Consider the following 22115-nt stretch of genomic DNA (forward strand, 5'->3'; position numbering starts at 1 on the left):
GGTTATTGTGCCATGGCCTGGACGGAAGTCATGCTGTGTATGAGTGAAAAGATTGTTTTGGGTCAGGAAAGGCATAAGTTGGAGGTGAATGCATTTTTCTAGGATTTTGGAGACTGGTGAGAGCAAAGCAATGGGGAGAAAGTTTGAGATGCTGGTATTTTTGCCTCCTTTATGAAGAGGGAGAATATAAGGTGAGCGCCAGAGTTTGGGGACATATGATTCTTTTATGGATCAGTTAATAAAGATGCTGATTGGGAGTGCAATGCCATCAGCAGCACATTTTAGGAAGGAAGAGGGAATATTGTCGGGAGCGTTAGAGCAAGGTTTAAGTTTGGACAAAAGTTTTTTTATAAAGTTAGTGGAGATGGGTTTGAGTTAAAACAGATGAGGTGAGTTAGAAGTGGGAGAGTGCAGAGCAGTTGGGTTATTATTGGGAAATGTCTTGGTGAGGGTAGTAATAGTGTCTATGAAAAATTAGTTAAATTCAGAGCCTAGTTCGAGATCAGATTTACTTGGGTCAGGACAGGGATTATTCTTGGAGCCTGGATTGAGGAGTGAGTTTACTGATTTCCAGAATTTTTGGGGGTTTTATTGTTATTGGACTGAAGTTTGATATAGTAGGATTTTTTGTCTTTGGTGATTAGTCATTTTGCATGGTTGCGGAGCTGTTTATATTGGAGCAAGATATTGTCAAGTTTATTGTTTTGGTAAAGCTTCCATAGTTTGTCTCTGTGGTGCATAATCTGTTTTGTCTCTTTGGATAGCCAAGGAGCAGTTTTAATTTTTATCCTTTTGTTTTTTAGTGGGGCTAGTGAGTTTAAATTATCAAGGAAGACAGAGTTGAAGTATTCTACAGCCTTGTCAAGAGGAAGGATGTTTAGAATTTGCCAGTTCATTTGTTTGAAAGTATATGAGAAAGTAGTTGGGTTGAAGTTACTGAGGTTACGAGTTTGAATGTACTGATGCTGGTGTGGGGAGGAACTAGTTGAGCGATGCATGAAAGCTGGGAGGTGGTCACTAAAGGAATCAGGAATTGTGCCAGAATTGGTTATTTTATTTGGATCTGAGACTAGGATCCAATCTATAGTGGATCCGGGAGGGTTTATTTTGTTAGGTCGAGTGATGGAGAGGATTATTTGAATGAAGTTATAGAGGTTAATAGATAGGGAGGGAGAGGGGCAATTGATTTTATTCAAGTCAATATTCACATCACCAGGGATATAGGTTTCATAGTTAATTTCAGTAGAGGCCAATAGGAGAATATTTTCGAGTGTACAGATATTGTTACCAGGTGAGATATATAGGACAATATTTTTATGTTTATTTAGTTTTAGAATTCCAGCAGTTAGTTCAGTGTTCTGGAATTGAGGAATTGGAATTTGGAGGGGAAATAAGGTAAGAAGGTTGGAATAGACTAGGGCAGTGCCTCCACCTTTTTTATTTAGTCGGTCATTTCTGAGACAATGAAATCCTGGGGACAGAATCTCAGAGTTGGAGATAAAGGGCTTGAGCCAGGTTTCAGAGATGGCTAAGATATCTGGTTGGTTATGGCTTAACCAAGCTTGACATTGGTGTACTTTGTTGTTTAGACTTTGTGCATTAATTGTAAAAATCTTTAGGGTGTTGAGATAGGAGGAAGAGGGTAAGGTATGATTGTTGTCAATAAAGGATGTAGGACCAGGGTTAGGATGGATATCACCAGCTTGGACTAGGTTGTTGAAGGAGATATCCTTTAGCCATATTGGTCTGCAAGGAATGAATTTTGGTAGATTGTAGATTGGAGCAGGTGACAGTGTCTTGACTTTAGAGGAGAAGAGTTTAGGGTGGAATAGGTGCAGAGGGTTGGGCTGAATGAGAGAAGAGGAGATAGAGTGGAAATGGGACTAAGAGTGAGGGAGAAAGTGGGTTTACATGGTAGTTGTCTTTGTAGGTGGTATTGGACAAGCATAGGTGGAATATGAGGTAACATAGTATAAGGGAAGTAGGAACATAAAGAGGAGGCTGTGGGACTGGAGGGTGTGATAACTTGAGGAGAGCATGTTGGAGCAAAGAGAGAGTAGTATGAGTGGTTAGGAAAATAGAGAAGGCTATGAAGAAGAAAGGGTTTAAAAAGTGATGCAGGTATTCTAGAGATTTAAGGAATGAGGAGGGGACTATAATTATTGGCTGGAGTACACATTACAGAGTTTAAGAAGGATGGCTATAGGTGGGAGGAGTAATGGGGGAGCTGGTACTGGGTAATTAGGCTGAGAGGATGGGGTAAGATAGGAATAAAGCTAGGAGTACTGGGGGCGGGTGGAAATTGGGGGCAGGGTAGAGGAGCAATGTGAGCCCGTAGGGCGAATGGAGTGGAAAATAACACTAGAGGTGAGTATGGCAGAAAAAGTATCAGCAAAGAGCAGTTTAAAGGCTGTAGTTGGAAGGTATGAGCTAAATATTTCCAGCCAGAAAAAGAAGGCTGCCTTTACAGAGGGTGGTTTAGTGGTGGGAGAAGATATTTACAGTCTAAGGATATTAACTATATTAACTCATAACCAACTGTTTGTGAAAAACTAAAACTTGTTGGGATTATAAAGAATATCTAGGATTTATACTGAAGACAAGAAATGTGGTAAAAACATAAATATAGTTGCAAGTGTAGAAAACTTCTGGAAAAACCTCGTGTTGATCAGGAACGAATGCAGAAATGGTTGAGGAGAGGTGAATTCAAACCAAGAGATGAAAGGTTAATATTGGTAGGCTAAGACAGTGGGCTGAGTACACAATGGTTTACAAAGTCCATTGAACATGTGGGAGAAACAGACAAATGTAGGTTTTGTAAAACCGAATTGGAAACAGTTGCACACCTCATTGTTAGTTGCGGCATGCCAATAGCAGAAGGACTGTATACTGAAAGGCATAATAATGTGGCAAGACTGTTGCCCTGGGGATTGTGCAAACATTATGGTACTGAAGTGGCTGAAAAACACTGGAAACATGAGCCACAAAGCATCATAGAAAATTAAGAGGTCTACATCACATGGGATCATCCATTACCAACAATTCAAAAGATAGATGCTAGAAAAACAGATATAGTGTGGTCCAAGAAAAAAAGACAAATGTAGCATTGCTCATTGAAATTGCCACACCCAGTGACTACAGTGTCTTGCATACAGAGAGACACAAAGTCATAAAATATCAGAATTTGCAGGCAGAAACAAGAGCAATGTGGAAGAAAGATACCCAGACAGTTCCAATAGTAGTAGGAGCAACAGGTCTTATAAAGAAGAGTCTACAATCACATTTAGATATGCCACTAATACATGTAACTCCATACAAATTGCAGAAGGAGTCATTATGGGCACATTGCAGGTGCTGCCAAGAGCACTACTGGCTGACATCAAAGAATGAAACAATACTAATTTCATGAACTTTAATCGTACTTTGACTAAGGAATGGGGTCCATTCCTGTCATGGTATTAGAAACCCAAAAGACTTGTTGAAAGATACTGTGCTCCAAAAGTTATAGATGCCACCATACCTCTCAACCTCTTACAGTAAGAAATCTGGACAAAGCCAGAAATAATAGGGGGACAAAGGTCTAACAAAATAGGGAATTTTTTTTAAATATTGCTCTTACAACCTTAGAAAGTTGATAGAATAACAGGTTTTGAATTAGCATAAATGTTCTGAGGGATATGTAGCCTGAAACTCCAATGTCTTTCATTATCATAGCTGGCCTTAGGCAAACGCCAACTAGGTGGCCACCTAGGGCACTGCTCTAGCAGGGTCACTTTTCCAGTAATCTGGATGCTGTAAGTAGACCAGGATGGGGGCACAGGGTGGTGTTGGGGGGGTGCTGTGAAGACCTTTTACCTAGGGCACCAGTTGAACAAAGGGCAGTCCTGGTCATTATATTCTGATTTGAATCCTCAATGATTTGCTAGAAAAAAAGAAGTTATGTACTTACCATAATGTTCCATGTTTGTAGTCCATCTCACCTACATTCTTGCTGGATGGGTTCAGAGCCAATATGTGACTCCGACTCAGCCAATACTAAAGCTCAAGAGCTTTTACTGGCTTGAGGCTAGCCTCTATCCCATGGTTCCTCATGGCAAATCCCCAGATCTAGTTTGCAAGAAAGCAATAAATACCTACCAGGTAAGGCCAGTATAAGAGCTGCATAATTGCAGACAAAGGATTTAGAAAATATAATCCATGCCAGGTGGACAACCAAGAGAACCATGTCAGGCAGCACCGGTATAGTCCACCAGATCCCCCAGAAAATAAGAAGGGGGTTGGAGGGAGGGATGCAAGAATGTAGGTGAGATGGACTACAAGCATGGAACATTATGGTAAGTACATAACTTCTTTATGTTATGTAGCCCTATCTCACCGTAATTCTTGCTGGATGGAACAGCGTCCCTAGCACCTATATCCCAGGTGGCTCAAGCGAAAAGACTCTTCAGCACAGTGGACCCAAAGGAAGACCTGTCCCAGGAGGCAAATCCAATTTGTAATGAGTGACAAAAGTATGTGGTCTTGCCCAAGTAGCTGCTGCACAAATGGTATCAACTGGGAGCCTAGATCTAAAAGCACATGGAGTAGCTACAGCTCTAGTAGAGTGACCTTTAACTTCTGACAGGTAATTGTTTGCCAGCTTGTTAATAAGCAAATGATATGCAATCTGAAAGCCATTTTGAAAGAGTAATCTTAGAAACAGGCAAGCCTTTCTTTTTGTCAGAAAAGGAAACAAAAAGTTGATCTGATTTTCTGAATTCTTTAGTCCTGTGTATATAAAACCTGAGTATTCTGTGAACATCTAGCTGGTGTAGTCTATACTCTGACTTATTAGAGTGGCTTGGAAAAAATACAGGTAGCTCAACAATAGTATTGAGATTGTGCTCTGAGCATACTTTGGGAAGAAAGGAAGGGTTTGTCCTGAGAGCGACTCTATCCTTGTGAAAAATAATGTAAGGAGGTTGAATAGTTAGAGCTTGAAGTTCTGAAACTCTCCTAGTAGATGTTATGGCTACTAAGAATAATGTTTTCCATGATAACAATTGATCTGACGATGAGGATGGCTCAAAGGGTGCAGACATCAAAGATGAGAGGACTAAGTTTAAATCCCAGGGTTCTAATGGTTGTTTGATTGGAGGTCTGAGAAGAAGAACTCCTTTTAAGAAAGTTTTACACAAGGAGTGCTGCATGATTGGATTTCCCATGAAGCCAAAGTGGAAATTAGAAATGGCACCTAGCTGAACTCTAAGTGTAGCGGCTGCTGCTCCTTCATGAAAAATTAACACTAGGAAGGATAAAATAGATTCTATCAGAGCTGCATATGGAATTAAGCCCCGGTTTGCAGCTGAAAAAGAAAACCTTTTCCATTTGCTGGAATATAGTTTCTGAGTGAAAGGTTTATGGGATGAAATTAGAATGTGTTTAACCACAAGAGATAGAGGAATACACCTGGCTATTCGTGGAACTGGATCAGCCATGCTGTCAATTTGAGGGTGTGGATGGAGGGGTGGAACTGTCCCGATTGATGAACCAGGATATCTGGAGATGGGTCCAGAATTCATGGTTCCTCCAAATGTAGGGCCACAAGAAGGGAAACCAAATTTGTCAAGGCCAGTAAGGAGCAATGACGATCAAGGAACTTCTCAACTGTCTTGCTTTCTGAATTACCTTCGGGATGACTGGAAAAGAAGGAAAGGCATAAAGAAGTCCTGGGGGCCAATCGTGAACTACAGCATCCCTGGGTGACATCCCCGGATGGGGAATGAGGGCAAAGTAGCTGCTGCATTTGGTGTTCAGGTGAGTGGCAAATAGATCGCAGCAAGGCTGGCCCCATCTGTGAAAGATCTCTTTCACAACCATTGGATTCAGGGACCACGTGTGAGACATCAGAATTGCTCAGCTGAGTTTGTCTGCTATTACGTTGGATATCCCGGGATATGGGTTGCTATCAGGAAGCGTTGAGTATCCATCACCCATTTCCAAACTCTTAAGGCCTCTCAGCAAAGCGGGTAAGAATTGGTTCCCCCTTGCTTGTTTATGTACCACACGACAGACATGTTATCTGACTGAATCGCAATCGTCCCGGTGGGAAGGAAGCTGTGAAGTGCTTGCAAAGCATATAGCACCACTCACATCTCCAGAACACTGATGTGCAAGTGGTTCTTGTGGTTCTGCCAAGTACCTTGGACTCTCATTCCCAGATAATGTCCCCCACTCTATCTGGGAAGCGTCCATGGTCAAAACTGCTTTCTCTTGGGGAGGAACAAGTGGACGACCTAGGATAAGTTGTGTGTGCAACCACCATGTCAGATCCTTTCTGCATGTGTTTGTTATCAAAAACTGGTGAGACAATGGAAGGTCTTGCATCGACCATTGGGCAAATAGCAGCCACTGAAGTATCCTCATGTGTAAGCGAACAAGAGGAACCAATAGGATGGTGGAAGCCATAGTCCCTAGGACTTGAAGGACTACTCTGGCCTGAACTTTTTGTTTGTTTAACAAGGATCTGACTTGACTGCATAGAGACTCCACTCTTTGCTGTGTTAGCCTTACTGACATGGTGGTTGTGTCTATTTCTGAGCCTAAATATACAATGTGCTGCGAGGGAGATAAGACTGACTTTTGTAGGCTGACACTGATGCCTAGACTGGCGCACAAGGATAGAATCTCATCCCTGGTCCTGATGAGTTGATGCTTGGTGGTAGCAGTGAGGAGCCAGTCGTCTAGGTACAGAAACACCTGGAATCCTTGACATCTCAGGTGAGCCGTTACCACTGCCATGCATTTGGTAAACACTCTGGGGGCTGTAGTGAGGCCAAAGGGCAGTGTTCTGAACAGAAAATGATTGGCTCCCAGCCAGAAGCGTAGGTGTCTCCTGGAGCACCTGTCCATTTTGATGTGGTAGTACGCTTCCTGGAGATCAATTGAGCACATCCAGTTGTCTTTCCTGATAAAGGGAAATATCGACTGCAGAGTGACCATTTGGAACTTCAATTTCTTTACATGCTTGTTGAGCCTGCTGAGATCTAGAAATGATCTCCAGTCCCCTGTCTTTTTTGGAACTAAAAAGAATCAAGAGTAAGTTCCGGATCCTATTTGCTCTGCAGGGACTTCCTGGATGACTCTTTTTTTCAGCAACGAGATGACCTCTGATGTTGCACAGTCTAGTTGAATGGGTGGTATGTCTGGTAGAGACCAGTTTGTTGGGGGTTCGGAAACAAAGGGAATCAGGTAACCTCTGGATATTATTGTGTGTACCCAACGATCTTGACTGATAGTTAGCCAGGCACTTGGGTACAGCGATAGACGACCCCTGACTGCCTCCAGAGATGAACAGTTGGGCAACACTTCAGGGGCAATGGAAGGGACAATCCAAGAAAGTTTCTCTGTCTCCCTGATGCTGCAGACCTCCACTGCTGCAAGGGTGGCATCTTCCATTATATCCTCCCCCTCTGCCTCTGGGGGAGAGTTGACCTTGCACCTGAGGGAAACCTTTTTGAAATTTACGGAACCACATTTTTCCTCCTGTATTATCCTTGGGATAAGGTCTGGATGGGAGAGAGGAACAGACTCCAATGGCAGATAAGGTTTTCCCTTCCTGCTTGCACCTAGTCAAAGTCTCTTTCACTTGGGGTCCAAAAAGAGATGACCCATCAAATGGAACATTAGTGAAGGAAGACTTGAAGGATTCTGTAAAATTACAAAGATGCATCCACGAATGTCTCCTGAGGGATATTCCTGCTGCAGCTGCCCTACTCGCTCAATCTGCTACATATGAGATCAGCCTCATGGAGGAGTTAGCTATGGAAGTAAGGGTGGAGAGCTGTGCAGAAACCTTATCCATGGAACCTGGAGCTACTGAACCCTGGAGGGTGTCTTCTAACTCTTTCAGGAGATCCCCCTGAAGATGAGTAAAATGAGTCAGGTAATTCAGCAATCTTAGTGTAAATGCTTCCCATACTTATCCATCATCCTGGATTTCTTGTTAGGAGGATGGATATTAGAAGATGCCTCAGATAATTCCTTCTTGGTGGCCGCTGCTACCACCATAGCATCAACTGGAACTCCCTTACTAAGGAAAGACATCCTCAGGTGCTGTCATAAACTTATTTGGCCTCCTTGGGACGGGCTCCACTGAATCTGGAGAGGTCCATGCTTTCCACGATATGACCCCCAAAAGTTGGTTATAAGGCAGTGTCACCCAGGAGGTGGAAGGTCGGGAACCAGAGGCCTCAAGATACACTGATTCATCCTCAGTAGGACTAGAGGTCTTCCAATCACCCCTCTGTCTGAGGATTTCTAGGCTGTCAGAAAAAGAGACATCCTCAGAGGGGGATCTAGGGGACCCTTCTGATTCCTCTAAATCAGTGTCTGATGTGACAGACTCCAGTGAGTCAACATGTTTCCTCTTACACAACCTCTTCCGAGGGAGCTGTCCAGTGGGATAATCTGGGGAGGTCTCAAAAGACGGAGCACCTCCAATGGGGCTACTTGGGCCTCTGGTTTCCTCTGCTGTGGGGGTGGCAGGGGGGAAGAGGTTGCTGCCTGCTGCTGGTGGGACACAGGTTCCAATGGAATGGCTTTAGCAGAGGATAAAGCCTTCTCTATAGCTTTGAAAGCCTTCCCTCCCGCTCCGAAGAAGACCTCCGCTGCGAGGGGGTGGATAGTCGAATTCTAGCAAGTGGGAATGGCTCCAAGGCAGAAGTGAGAGACAAGCTGAGTCGAGCCGAGGCTACGAGAGGGAGGGTCGGTTCTGACGAGAACCCTCCCAGATCCCTTGGCTCCAGACTGAGCCATCGAGGATAGAGTAATTGGCTCCGAGGAAATAGGTTGAATCCCCGGAGCCGACATGTCCAAAACAGAGGAACCTGAAGTAATAGGCTCCGAGAATGAAGTAGTCAGAGGAGGAACAGTTGTCAGTAAGGGGGTCAGCTCCAAAACCTTTGGGTCTGGAGGGGCCAATTTTCTTGCCAGAGCTGGATCCGAAAGCAACCTCTTCACCACCCGCTCGATGTCCTTATCAGATAGAGTCCTGGAGGATCTGGTGGAGACAGAAGGAGATGTCCTTCTCTCCAAAATAGGATATCTGAAGGTGGGAGACACTACCTCGATATCAGGTAAAATTTTCGGTACTGAAGGTTGTCTCAGAGCTGATGAAACCGATGGCACCGAAATAGACGAAGCTGAGTCGGAACCGGAACTTCTTGGCTCCGACGCTTTAATCTTTTTTGTCGGCTCCGAAGCCGGGGCCGATGATTTTCTCTTAGAGGATTTTGGAGCTGCCTGACCAAGTTCCAGCTGTTCCTGGAAGGAACTGGTCATGAGACCCCTATCAATGAGTTTCCTCTTTTTCTCATTTAAAACTCTAGTGTTAAATGCGTGACAAAACGTGCAGGGTTCCAGCAAATGGGCTTCACCAAGGAAATACACGCAACTGGTGTGGCTGTCTGTAAGAGACATTTTCTGCGCACACCTATCACACTTTTTAAACCCCGAAGGGCGATGATCCTTATGCTCCCTATCCTTATCTTTTGATATTCCAAGACTCAAAAAGACAAGTTAGATAACAATGCTAAAAGTATTAACTACAATAATAAAGTGAGGAAAAGAGAAGAAGACAACTTTTTTTTTAAACAGTCTCTCTCACACACACACACACACACACACACACACACACACACACACACACACACACACACACACACACACACAGGGAGGAAAGACCCTCTAACTTAAATGGGCACTACAGCTTTCTAACTTAAACAGGCCGTACAGTCCTAAGGGGGGAATAGGGATTGAAGAACTTTCAAAAACAGTCACACAAGAGACAAGAAACTATCTGTATGTATAAAGGATAGAAAAAGTAGGAAAAGACTATATTTAGCAAAAAAAAAAAATAGTTTTACTTAGCCAATGAGCCAGTACGACACAACCTTGAAGCTTTCAAGGCAAACGAGATCTGGGGATTTGCTGTGAGGCAGCATTGGATAGAGGCTAGCCTCGAGCCAGTAAAAGCTCTTGAGTTTTAGTATTAGCCGAGTTGGAGGCAAATATCGGCTCCAAACCCATCCAGCAAGAATTATGGTTAGATAGGACTACATAACATCCATAATTTTATGAGAATCAACCAGACCAAAAATATGAGTCAAAAATCTGGTCATTCTGAGGAAATCTGGACATTTAAGAGGTATTACTTTCCAAAATGTTGGTATACCACAATTCCTTTGGAGTGGGTGTGGTTACATAATTATGCATGCACATTTTATACTAATCAGTGTCCAGATCTTTGGCCAGTTGTACCTACTTTTCACTGGTCTTTGTCCAGATTTTTGATGAGTAAGGAGAATCATTTTAGATTAGGGATTATTAGAGAGTTAATCAGACAAACTACTTAAGTGGATAATTTGAGGAAAGTAATAAAGTTTGTAGACATGAAGGAAGTGGAGTAGTATATAGATAGGGTGCTAGCGTGATATTATTAGAATATGTTGAGAGACTGAGTGTATGGATGAGGAGGGTGGAGCTACCAAAGCAAGGGGATGATGTGGGTGGAACTAGCAGAAGAAAGGGTGTGGTGTGGTGTGGATAGTTTAAATGTAGAGATAGTGGAGGTGGGAGCAATTAGGGGGCAGATTAGGGGTGCGAAGTGAGCCCAGAGGGCAAATGAAGCGGGATAACACTCCAGAGAACAAGAACCATCAGGTAAGTACTCAGAAAAAAAACTATCAGTGAGGCTGCAGCAAATCTATTTAAGATGCTGGTTATAGGTTCAGTTAAGTATTGGTTGAAAAGTAGTAAGGTATATAATGGTACATTTACAGCTTATAAAGAAAATCAGTTTAATGGCGTTTGGTACTCCTCCTTAACTAAGCACAGTGGAGTCAGAAACTGTTGCAAGTGCAATTCCTAATAAAAATAATTTGGGAGGGGAATGAGGGTGCGTGCACACTACGCAGATTGCAAGTATAACAAACACATTATATTAAATACAACCATTCAAGCCAAACAACATTGCATACTGAAAATCCAATTAAAGGGAAAAAACATTTATATAAGCTTTCTTATTTATAAAGCATTCTGGAAGGTTTGCAGAGAGCTTGCAGGTGAATTTTGATGTTTGAGTCCGGCGTGTTTAAACTCATCCAGTGGGGCACCTTTTAGTTTAATGATGGAGGGAGCAGAATTATTTAGTGTAGACACTCCCAGGAAAAGATTTGTAAGAGGAGACCAGAGTTTATAGAGACCAGAGTGAAAGTAAAAAATCAATTGTATTTATTTAGTATTTGTTAGTGGTAAACCTAATTTCCATAGGCCAATGCACTTGTTGCCTTTGATCACCTATACTAAACTTTAAGGTATAAAGTGACAAAATAATTATGGGTTAGTTTAACTGGCTTATCACTGTTCTAATTAGTATCAGCTCAGATTTTCATCTATTGTCTATTTCTGTACTAAAGAAAGAAAAAAAATGAAAATTTAAAAACATAAATATCCTCCCACCAGTCTAAAAGTGATTTTACTTCTAAATGTTAAACAATAAATGCCCTGCAGTTGTAATGATAGGGTATGCAGTCAGCTGCCTGGAACATTATTGTATGAGAGTCCTGTGATTTGTTGAGTTGCAGTTTGTCACAGCTGCAAAGTGGTGAAGCAAAAGCGTCCGAAAGGTGACATCAAACCTTGGGAATGAGCTTTAACAAACCAAACCCACTACAGATTACATGTTACAGCTCATTTTCTACATTAATGGACATGAGGCAGTGTTAAATGACTTGCTGACCTTGCAGAGGCCATATTAGCTATTGCCTCCTAGGCTCATAGGGATGAGTTTCAATTGTATTTCTTCAGTGAGTTAAAGGTCAACAAACCTGCAACTCAGTGAAATAACATATATCCTGTTTTGCATAAATAATGGTTGTTTTCAAACATCTACTAAACTGGAACAGATTCAACTAAGGTCCCATTTGCCTATGTTGGTATATAATTTCAGGAGGCTGTAGAAGATCACAATGCATTTATGAAAACTTAATTTAACTAATATCCAAACAAAACAGTTTACATTTTCTATTTACATGTATAAATACATACTTCTTAACTTCTTGCAGCAAGAAATCTGGACAAAAACTAAAATAATAGGAGGACACAGGTCCAAAAATAGGGACAGATTTTAAATATCGCTCTTCTAAACATAGAAAGTTGCTAGAATGAGAGGATTTGTGCTAGCATGCATTTACCAAAGGATATGATGTCTGAAATCCAAATGTATGTCATTATTTAGTGACTTTAGTCATCAGTGTGATTTGCCAGAAATCTACAAATTTTATAAAGAACAGACCAGAAATATGAGGCAAAACTCTGGACAGCTGAGCGGTATATACATGCATCTGATAACTGGGGTAGAATACAGATCCACCAGGACTTCTGACTTGATCAAAAATCTCATAGTTAGGCAAATGCAGGTTGATGGAATCAAATCCAGGACCACAGGAAGCATCTCATTAGCATGTCATAGCTTTAGTCCTCTGCTGTCGCACCCCAGCCCTTTCCTTACCATCCTTACTCATGTGTGCTAACCCTAACCTTACCACTACTCCCCCCTAACCAAAACCCTACGGTTTACAGTACTAAACACCTTTTCTCTAACACTGCCATTATGCAGACAAATTATATCTGCAAGTTAGTAATCAGATTGTTGTCCTTTCATTTAAATGATTACAAAACAAAACTGTTTCCTCTTTCAATTAGTTTACTGATTCAAAGAAACAGACTTTTGATGTAAGGAAAACTTAGCTTTTGAGCCGTTCTGTCAATCCTTACTTATGTATTTTAACCCTGCTCCTACCCCTCCCTCACACCCCATCACTACATATTAAGTTACATTTGCTGCCCCATGCCTCACCACTACATATTACATTATAAAAAACATTCACTGCCCCACACTACATATTACATTATAAAAAAAAATTGCTGCCCCACACCCCAACACTGCATTTTAAAAAACATTCGCTGCCTCATGCCACAACACTGCATATTACATTATAAAAAACATTCGCTGCCTCATGCCACAACACTGCATATTACATTATAAAAAACATTCACTGCCCCATGCCTCAACACTGCATATCGCATCATAAAAAAAATTCACTGCCCAGTGCCCCAACACTGCATATTACGTTACAAAAAACATTCACTGCCTCACACCCCAACACTACATATTACATTATAAAAACATTTGCTTAACAATATCAAGGAGAACCTTTGTTGCTCTTTTTTGATCATTGTAATGTTGAAGGTTTTAGTGTTAGATATGGGTAAGTGTAGACATAAACATGTTGGTCATGTTGATGTAGTTATTATTACTTTTTATGCCATATCAGGTTAATTAACTGTATTGTCTCTCTCTCTCTCTCTCTCTCTATCCACACACACACACACACACACATATGTATATATATATATATATATATATATATATATATATATATATATATATTTACAAACATATATGAGTGCCTGTCATTTGGTTGAATGACAATTTCGTCAAAATCCAGCTGATCTAAAAAAACTGGTTGAAAGGCAATTTAACTCTGGAATAATTTTGTCTGGCATAATTACGTACAGAAGTAACAATATGTATAAGAGTATGAAGAAGCTTTAGTAGGAGCCTGTGGTTACCTAGCCATGATCACTGCTGATATGGTTTATATATGTGTGTACTGACAGTGATTCCCTGTATAGACATGATCACTGCTCATATGGTTTATATATGTGTGTACTGACAGTGGTTCCCTGTATAGCCATGATCACTGCTGATATGGAGTATATATGTGCGTACTGACAGTGATTCCCTGCGTAGCCATGATCACCACTGATATGCTTTATATATGTGTGTACTGATAGTGATTCCCTGTATAGACATGATCACCACTGACATGGTCATGGTTTATATACGTGCATACTGACAGTGTTTCCCTGCGTAGCCGTGATCACTGCTGATATGGTTTATATATGTGCGGAGTGACAGTGATTCCCTGTGTAGCCATGATCACTGCTGATATGGTTTATATATGTGTGTACTGACAGTGATTCCATGTGTAGACATGATCACTGCTGATATGGTTTATATATGTGCGGAGTGACAGTGATTCCCTGTGTAGACATGATCACTGCTGATATGGTTTATATATGTGCGGAGTGACAGTGATTCCCTGTGTAGCCATGATCACTGCAGATATGGTTTACATATGTGTGCACTGACAGTGATTCCCTGTGTAGACATGATCACTGCAGATATGGTTTACATATGTGTGCACTGACAGTGATTCCCTGTGTAGCCATGATCACTGCTGATATGGTTTATATATTTGCATACTGACAGTGATTCCCTGTGTAGGGTATTTTAATTTTTCTATGCAACTGTATGACTATGGCATTAGTTTTTTTTAAATAAGGGAGATTATGCCCCCTCCCAACATGTGAGGTGCAGGTGGATTTACTCCTTTGAAAAAACATTGTTTTTGAAATGTTTTCACTTTCTGTTTTTTTTTTTTTTCTCATTAATTTTTTAATTCTTTACAACTACAACTATATCATCTGCATGACTTTCTGTTTTTGATTATATTTTGTTTCAATTATTTTGAATTACATTAAAGTTTGTTTCACTGAAACTGACTTTAATACATTTTGACAGAGTGAGTTATATTTTGACAAAATTATCATTTAGGCAATTGTCCTATAGTCCATCCATCCATCCATCCATCCATCCTACAACCCCATGGAGACTAGGGGGTCACTTCAACATTGACCAGTAATCTGTAGCCAGGGTTCATATTGCCAGTTGCCTAGACCTGCCTGTTCAAGAGTACAGTGTCATATGCAACTTCTCCAATCATTTTAAAACATGGTATGCCACTTCCTCATAGTTGTATCTTGCAAATAAAAATGTTGGGAAGATGCATCAAATAAAATCAGTTTTCCATGCTCATCTGTATTCATTCTATCACACACAGAACAGCAGCAAGCTGTATTAATCTGGCTATGCGACAAGCAACTGAACACCTAATGGCTATTTTAATTCTGTTGTGCACAAGCCGGCTTATCACAGTTGTATTACTTCAACCATGTCCATTACACCTTAAACCCAAAGAATACAACAGGTGGGGACTATGAGTCTCTTTTGGAATGTAGGGAGCTTAACTGGCAAGTTAAATTTAATACCACACAGTTTCCATGGTTAAATGAAGCAGCATCTATTATTAGAGTTTTAAAATTAAGAGCCTCTGAATTATAAGCATGAATTTGTTGTACTCTATCATGAGTATTTAAATACTTTACAATGATTTATTTTTGTGATCATTGTACTTTCAGTGTTGAATAATTGTCTACTTCCAGTGTATTAACATGTTTTTACTCATATAATTTTGCTATATGCTTTTGTTATTTGCTTCAGTACATTAAAATAAGTTTAGGGCTATTATAAAGTTTTTTGAAAGAATATTTTAATGGGTGTTCCACAATTAGTTTTTTTTGTAAGAACTTTGTTACTTGATTGTTTATTTCTGGAATGTATTTTATTACTGTAATATTAAACTGCGGTGGTGGTGCTGCAGTAGCGTTGTCGCCTCATAGCAAGAAAGTTAGTTTTAAAGATAAGGAGACTGTCACTCGTTACATAAATGTTTTAGGTCTGGTTAAAGCTGGCTCAGTGGTAAGAGAGAACATGAAATGCTACTTCTATTCATCCAGACTTCATAAGCAGTCTAGGCTAGATAAAGCTTATGTTACACTAGAATGTAGTTACCTAGTTATAGAGTTACAAATCCTGAAGTTGCAATCGACCAGACTCCAATCAAAATTGTGATTTCTCACATCCAAGGCGACTGACCATGAAACCCTGGCAATTCCTTTTGAAGCAGGGGGACTTTGTTAACTGGTGTAGTGAGTGCTTCAGTGTTGCAGGAGATGGCAATCAATTTGTTGAAGACTGGATAAACTTAGAGAAGCCCTTGTATCCAAGTTAACATGTCACATTAAATTACATTGGTCTAAAGGGAAAGAGAAGTCATTATACACTATATTGAGTTTCACGATACTCAAAGATTCTCTCCTTCATGTGATGACATAGATGTTAAGGAAGAGGATAACAGATGTTAAAAAGGAAATAGAGCAAATTATGGATAAGAATTAAGGATGTTGAAAGGGGGGTAAACATTTTCAGGACTCTCTAGGCTTCCAAAGATTAGCAATAACGATTCAGAAACAAACTATACATAGCATTATAGCATTGCTGCTGAGCTATATTCCCTCCTAATAGGAAGGAAGACCAGTAACCTGCTGGAAGTTCTGGTGATCTTTAATTTTTATGCTGAGCTATATAAGGCAGATCTTTAACTAAATGAGAAACAGGATGACCTACTTCAATTTTTGAAAAATTTAGACCTGTACAGTTTGACATTCCTACAAAACTGGTGAGTGCATGGATCCCATCTTTGCTACAGAAGTAGAACTAACCATAAAACTCCAGGCTAAAGCAAAAAATCAGTTAGGGATGGCTTTTCCCTGAATTTCTAACTTCAAAAGAATGTAGAGGTCATAAAATCTGGGATGTATCTATTTAATATAGTCTTGTGGAGATGCAAAGTCATGCATGTTGAAAACAAGTTGTGACCATGGTGATCCCAAATAAGGGGAAGGGATCTGGTTTATAGGGCTGGATCAATGTCTGTTTGTGAAAGGTTAACAAGCTTTTATTAATATTTTGAAAACCTCTTTACTTTCTGATGAAGGGCATCCAACAAAAGTGGAAGTCAATGATTTTGTTGCATTTGGATGCCAAAAAGATATTCAATAGGGCAGAATTGTAATTTTCAAACATCACACTGTTGAAGTCTGATATCCTCCAGAACATGATTTCACTGATTGTTTAAAAATATAGTGTTTGAGACAGTAAAATAGTCATATAGGGCATTTACAGTCTTTTTCTCTCAACAGAAGCATGGGACAAGACTATTAATGTTTTCCACTTTTATCAACATTGTACTAATAGCCTTTGACAGCTGCAGTGAAGCATTCTAATACTGAAAGGCACTTTTTGTGGAAATTATAGGTCAACATTTCCCTACACATAGGCAATATCCTTATTTATCTTTTAAGTCTATCTCAAGATGTAAATCAGGCCTTTATTAACTTATAAACATGTCACGGAGGTTGTTAGAAGATGGAAAATTATCACTGTGGAGCACTAGCAACATAGCAAAGCTTTATTACTTTTCTGTTACCTATTCTGATTTATGTTTTCTAGGCATCTCCAGCACACCTCATTAATTCCTAGAGCTGTAAAATAGCTTAGGGCAGATTACTTCTTGCAAAGAATGTTGGTGGATTTATGGTTCTAGGTACGTATTTCTATTATGATGCTACACAACCAAAAATATTATACATGATGCAGGCAAGGGGAATGTGGTATATTAGAATTTTTTGTCTGGGGAATTTGAGGTTAATTAGAAAGACTATAACAAAGTTTTTGTTTGGCTATTTAGAACCAGAAGAGGAAAGCCCCCATATAGTTTCCATCGACCTTCAAAGCTTTTGAACACCTAAGTGAAACACAATCTTGTTGTAAATTGAGGTAACTTACTTCTGCCTATAGGCTGCTCCACTGTAGAGCATCTACAGAATGGGGGCTTATTTTCTGGAGACAAAGGAGAAAACCTATAATCTCTTTGTAGTAGCCTGGTTGGAATGGGAAACTACCAGAACCAAATATGTGCTAACTGATTTCTGGGAATTGGTACATGCATGGATAATTGCAGCAGCAAGACAGTTATTTTTTTTTAAATATGATAACCCAGACAACATCAACCCAGGTATGTGTATTTATTACTTCAAGCTAGAGAGGATGATCCAGTTATAAAAGGAATTATTAGTAGGGTGTAAAAGGCTGTAAGGGAGTTCAAAAAGATCAGTTATGGGGGGCGTGGCCAAGATGTCAGAGAGATAACAGCACTTTTTTGATGCTCTGCTTAACAGAAATTTCTCTGACAGGAAATTTTCTTAATATTATTTTAAAAACATCTAAGTTTTCTTTCACCTATATATTTAGATACAGTGGATTATTTTTTTCTACAAATATTTCAATTTTGGTGAATAGAAAGTGAATTACATCCTGTCAGAAGTACAGCAGCTGAATATAACAGACTCTCTCAGCCATGAGTCATTCAAAAGCCTCTCTCCAGGAAACTTCCATGAAGAAAGAATTACAAACAATAATATCCAGTATTCAAGATATTTCCATGAAAATGGACAATTTAGAAAAAATCATGGAAAACATGAAGAAAGAAAATAGAAAGCAGATTGAAGAATTCAAGGAGATAATTACAAGACACACAGACCAGATAACAGAAATTGAAGAATCTCTTAATGAAATAGATGGAAGACAGCATGAAAATGATAGCCAGATTGACTTCTTACTAAAGCAAAACACCGCACTTTCAGATAAAGTGGAGGACATAGAATCAAGGTCACGAAGAAATAATATTAGAATATACGGCATACCTGAAAAAATGGAAGGAAATAACACAATACAGTTCTTGAATGACTGGTTGCCTAAGACACTAAACCTACCTGAATCTCTCTCTTTGGGATAGAGAGAGCTCACAGGTCATTGTCAAATATGTCTGTGTCAAAAATCCAAATGCTTCAAGATCCATTATTGTAAAATTTTTATCATCTCAAGACAAGGACTTAATCCTGAGAACAGCGTGGGCAGGTAATCCTATACAAATTAATGGTCGAAACATAAGATTTGACAATGGCTATACCTCTACTATAATAACTAAAAGAAAAGCCTGCATTCCTCTCATTAAAAATCTGAAGAAAGCTGAAATTAAAGCACAAATAATTTTTCCTGCCAGAATTAAAATACATCTATCTGAAGGAATAAAAATATTTAATAATCTTGATGACGCCTCTGAATATGTGAAAAAGAATAAGATTTTGGAAAACACTGAAGATATGGACATCTCATTACCTAGTTTAAAAAGGCAGGCAACAAATGGAAAAATGTTATTGATTGATAAAACAAGCAAGAAGCTTAAGGGTAAATAATACAAATAAAGCTCTTCCACAATCCCTTCAAATCCCAAAAGTTTCGTGCTACAAATCACCTACATCGGGGAAAAACATACATGTTAAGGTAAAAAATAATTTAATATTTATTAAGTATGCTTATTTATTTATTTATTTTTAAATTTATTTGCTGTTTAAAAGCCTTTAATAAAAATACGCTAGAATGTTAAACATAGATGTTAAAATTCTAAATCTTCCCTTGACAGAGTGTATTATTAGTTGACAACTACATAGGGGCAATGTAGCAATACCATAGAAATATTGGTTAAAACAAGAACCCCCTTAATACTGGATACTGTATGTGTATTAGATTATGATGATATAGATCGCTCTGATAAGTAAAATGAAGGCTCCCCATCTCAGTGCAATTAAATGAAAGTGTAGCCCCTTTTTGCATCAGCGGGCTTTCTCTCCTGTTAAATGTCATCTTATGCTTGGGTCCTTTTAGAGCTAACGGATATAACTTAATGTGACTTGTACTAAATAGTTTAAAAGGTATTGGAAATTGTTCTTTATCATAATAAGAGAAGATTGTTTTCTTTCTAAGAATCCGTCATGACATGTAAAAATGCATTCTCATACACTTGAGAGGTTTGTGTCTTTACTAAATGTGGTTTGTGGGTCCCTCTGCTGACGGAGAGGAAAAAGGAGATGTATTTTCTGATGAAAGCTGGTGGAGTATGTGTTGCAGGGACAGGAGGGTTTGTATGCTTGATATCAGATACATTGGCCATTAAAATTGATAGTTACAGAAAATTTTATATTTATATAAAATGGGGCAAAGTTGTGGGTTTTTTTTTTTTTTTTTTTTTTGTACTTCATATACATGCTTTTTGAGTAACATATTCTGTTTTTCTTTTCTCTCACAAAATGCATATCACGAGTATCTCGTGAACAGTTACCATAGCTTGCTGCAGATTCCCTAGTGCGAGCTTTTAACCGCCAAAATTCAAATGTTAAAGGAGAAGGAAGGGAAAAAAAAGGAAAAAGAAGGCAGTTGCCTCGAGACTTCTTGGTCAGATCTTTTTTGTAATACAAGAGATTTATGCATGTACTCTCTCGAAGTCTCTTTTGTCATATGAACTTTAGTTACATATTCACGTTACCAGAAATCTTCACCTGAAAAAAGGAAAAAAAGAAAACGGAACAACTGAATGCTTTATCACATACCAAGAGAGACAAAGAAAAATATATAAAAAATATAGACATATATAAAGGTCCTTTTTACTAAACCAATGTTGAAGCCTATGTTGTTCCCTTCATAATAAGCTTTCTGATGACATGTTTTACAAAGTAGTTTACACTTGATCATTAGTTGGCAGCTGTAGCTAACAGATACAGTGAAAACATAGACTAGGTCATCTGATCCTTTTTGGTTAGCAGAGCAGAAAGTGGCATATGCAATGGTTATAAAGTCACTAAAATACATTATCTATTGGGGGTTAATGTGTTCTTATTATTTTTAAAGTAGATTTTGGGGCAGCTATGTATTTTCTGTGCTTTCATCTTGATATCTTCGTCCCCAATCTTATTGATTATATGAGTTGTTGGTTGATGGCAATACTGCTGGATTGGGGAAGCCAAAGCTGCAGACAGACCATTACAATAAATAATAATTCTGTTATAAAAGGGTGAAATAATATATTGGGGCAGGAAAAATTTCGGTTCCAAAGAAAAAGAGACAGTTCTGCTTAGAGAATGATCTTAGTTGTTACAGAAGTGATGCTTTTGCCTCACTAGTCAGTGATAGTAGTAGAAGACTGTTAGGGGGGGGAGTGCAAAGTGGGGATGGTTACTCTTGGCTTATAGTTACTACTTTCATCAGGACATGAAGACAGTTGTTATTTCCAAAGGTAGCCTTTACTTTTTAACTGCTTTTCTAATTAATAGTTTACATCATGTTGGATTTATAGTGAATGGTAAAATTGTGATCTACTTAATCCACCTCCAGCTACATAAGTGCATACTACAATCTGACATTTTCACTAATATTCATAAAATATTGAATGTTTTACTGTCTGTAGACTACATTTTATGGCAAAAGATATATTGCATGTTAACCACTGCCACTCTAACTGAAAAAAATATTGGTAAAATGTGTTAATGTATTTTGTTAAAAAGGACAACTTAAGGGAACACATTATTACTATAACATCTAAAACTGAAGTGTCCTTGAAGGTTAAAAGTTGTGACTTCATTATATGATATTTTTATCAAAATCAAGCTACACTACATAGTTTCTTTAGACTCACATCTTTGGAAAGAAAAGCTAATGTTTTTGATGATTACACAGATCTATATACCTGCATAGATATTTGTGCAACTTAAATATTATCTTCTCATGTAAACAATTCTCATTAGTACATCTTTATTTTAAATATCTTTAATACCTTAAGAAATTATTTAAGGTCAATCAGATATGTAGGAAAAACTGGTGATTTTATATCTTATATAAAAGGAAAATAAGCCTATAGGCTATATATTAATATGCTGATTCTATAGTAAATATTAACACTGTTGTGATTTCACAGACAAGTTCATACAGGAATGTTTTGTTACATGATAAATATTCTTATTTTTATACATAAACTTCTTTACTGAATTCCTAGATAAGTAGGTTTTGATCTAATGTAGTATACTAGATTAAGATCTGTATTAGTATAGTATAGACATAAATGAATATGATATACTATGTCATGATACAAGTTTAAAGACACTGTTCTTAAAAATTTGAAAATTACATTATTCATGGTAATTGATGTTTTTCCACAATATCTCCTACATAGTAATACCTATTCATCCTGGAGAATTAATAGGTTGTAGTTTGTTGATTCAATAAAATATTAGGTAGTAGCATTAGAGAACGATAGTCTTGAGCACTAAGGATGATAGAGGGTGGTATTGATGACTTCTTCATCAATCCAGGAACTAGATGTTCCATGGTTAGTTTTGTATATAGTTATATTTTCATCTTCTCTGAACATTACTTG

Source organism: Protopterus annectens, chromosome 4.part1, assembly GCF_019279795.1.
Source record: "Protopterus annectens isolate FY-2018-M chromosome 4.part1, PAN1.0, whole genome shotgun sequence".
Classification (NCBI taxonomy): domain Eukaryota; kingdom Metazoa; phylum Chordata; order Ceratodontiformes; family Protopteridae; genus Protopterus; species Protopterus annectens.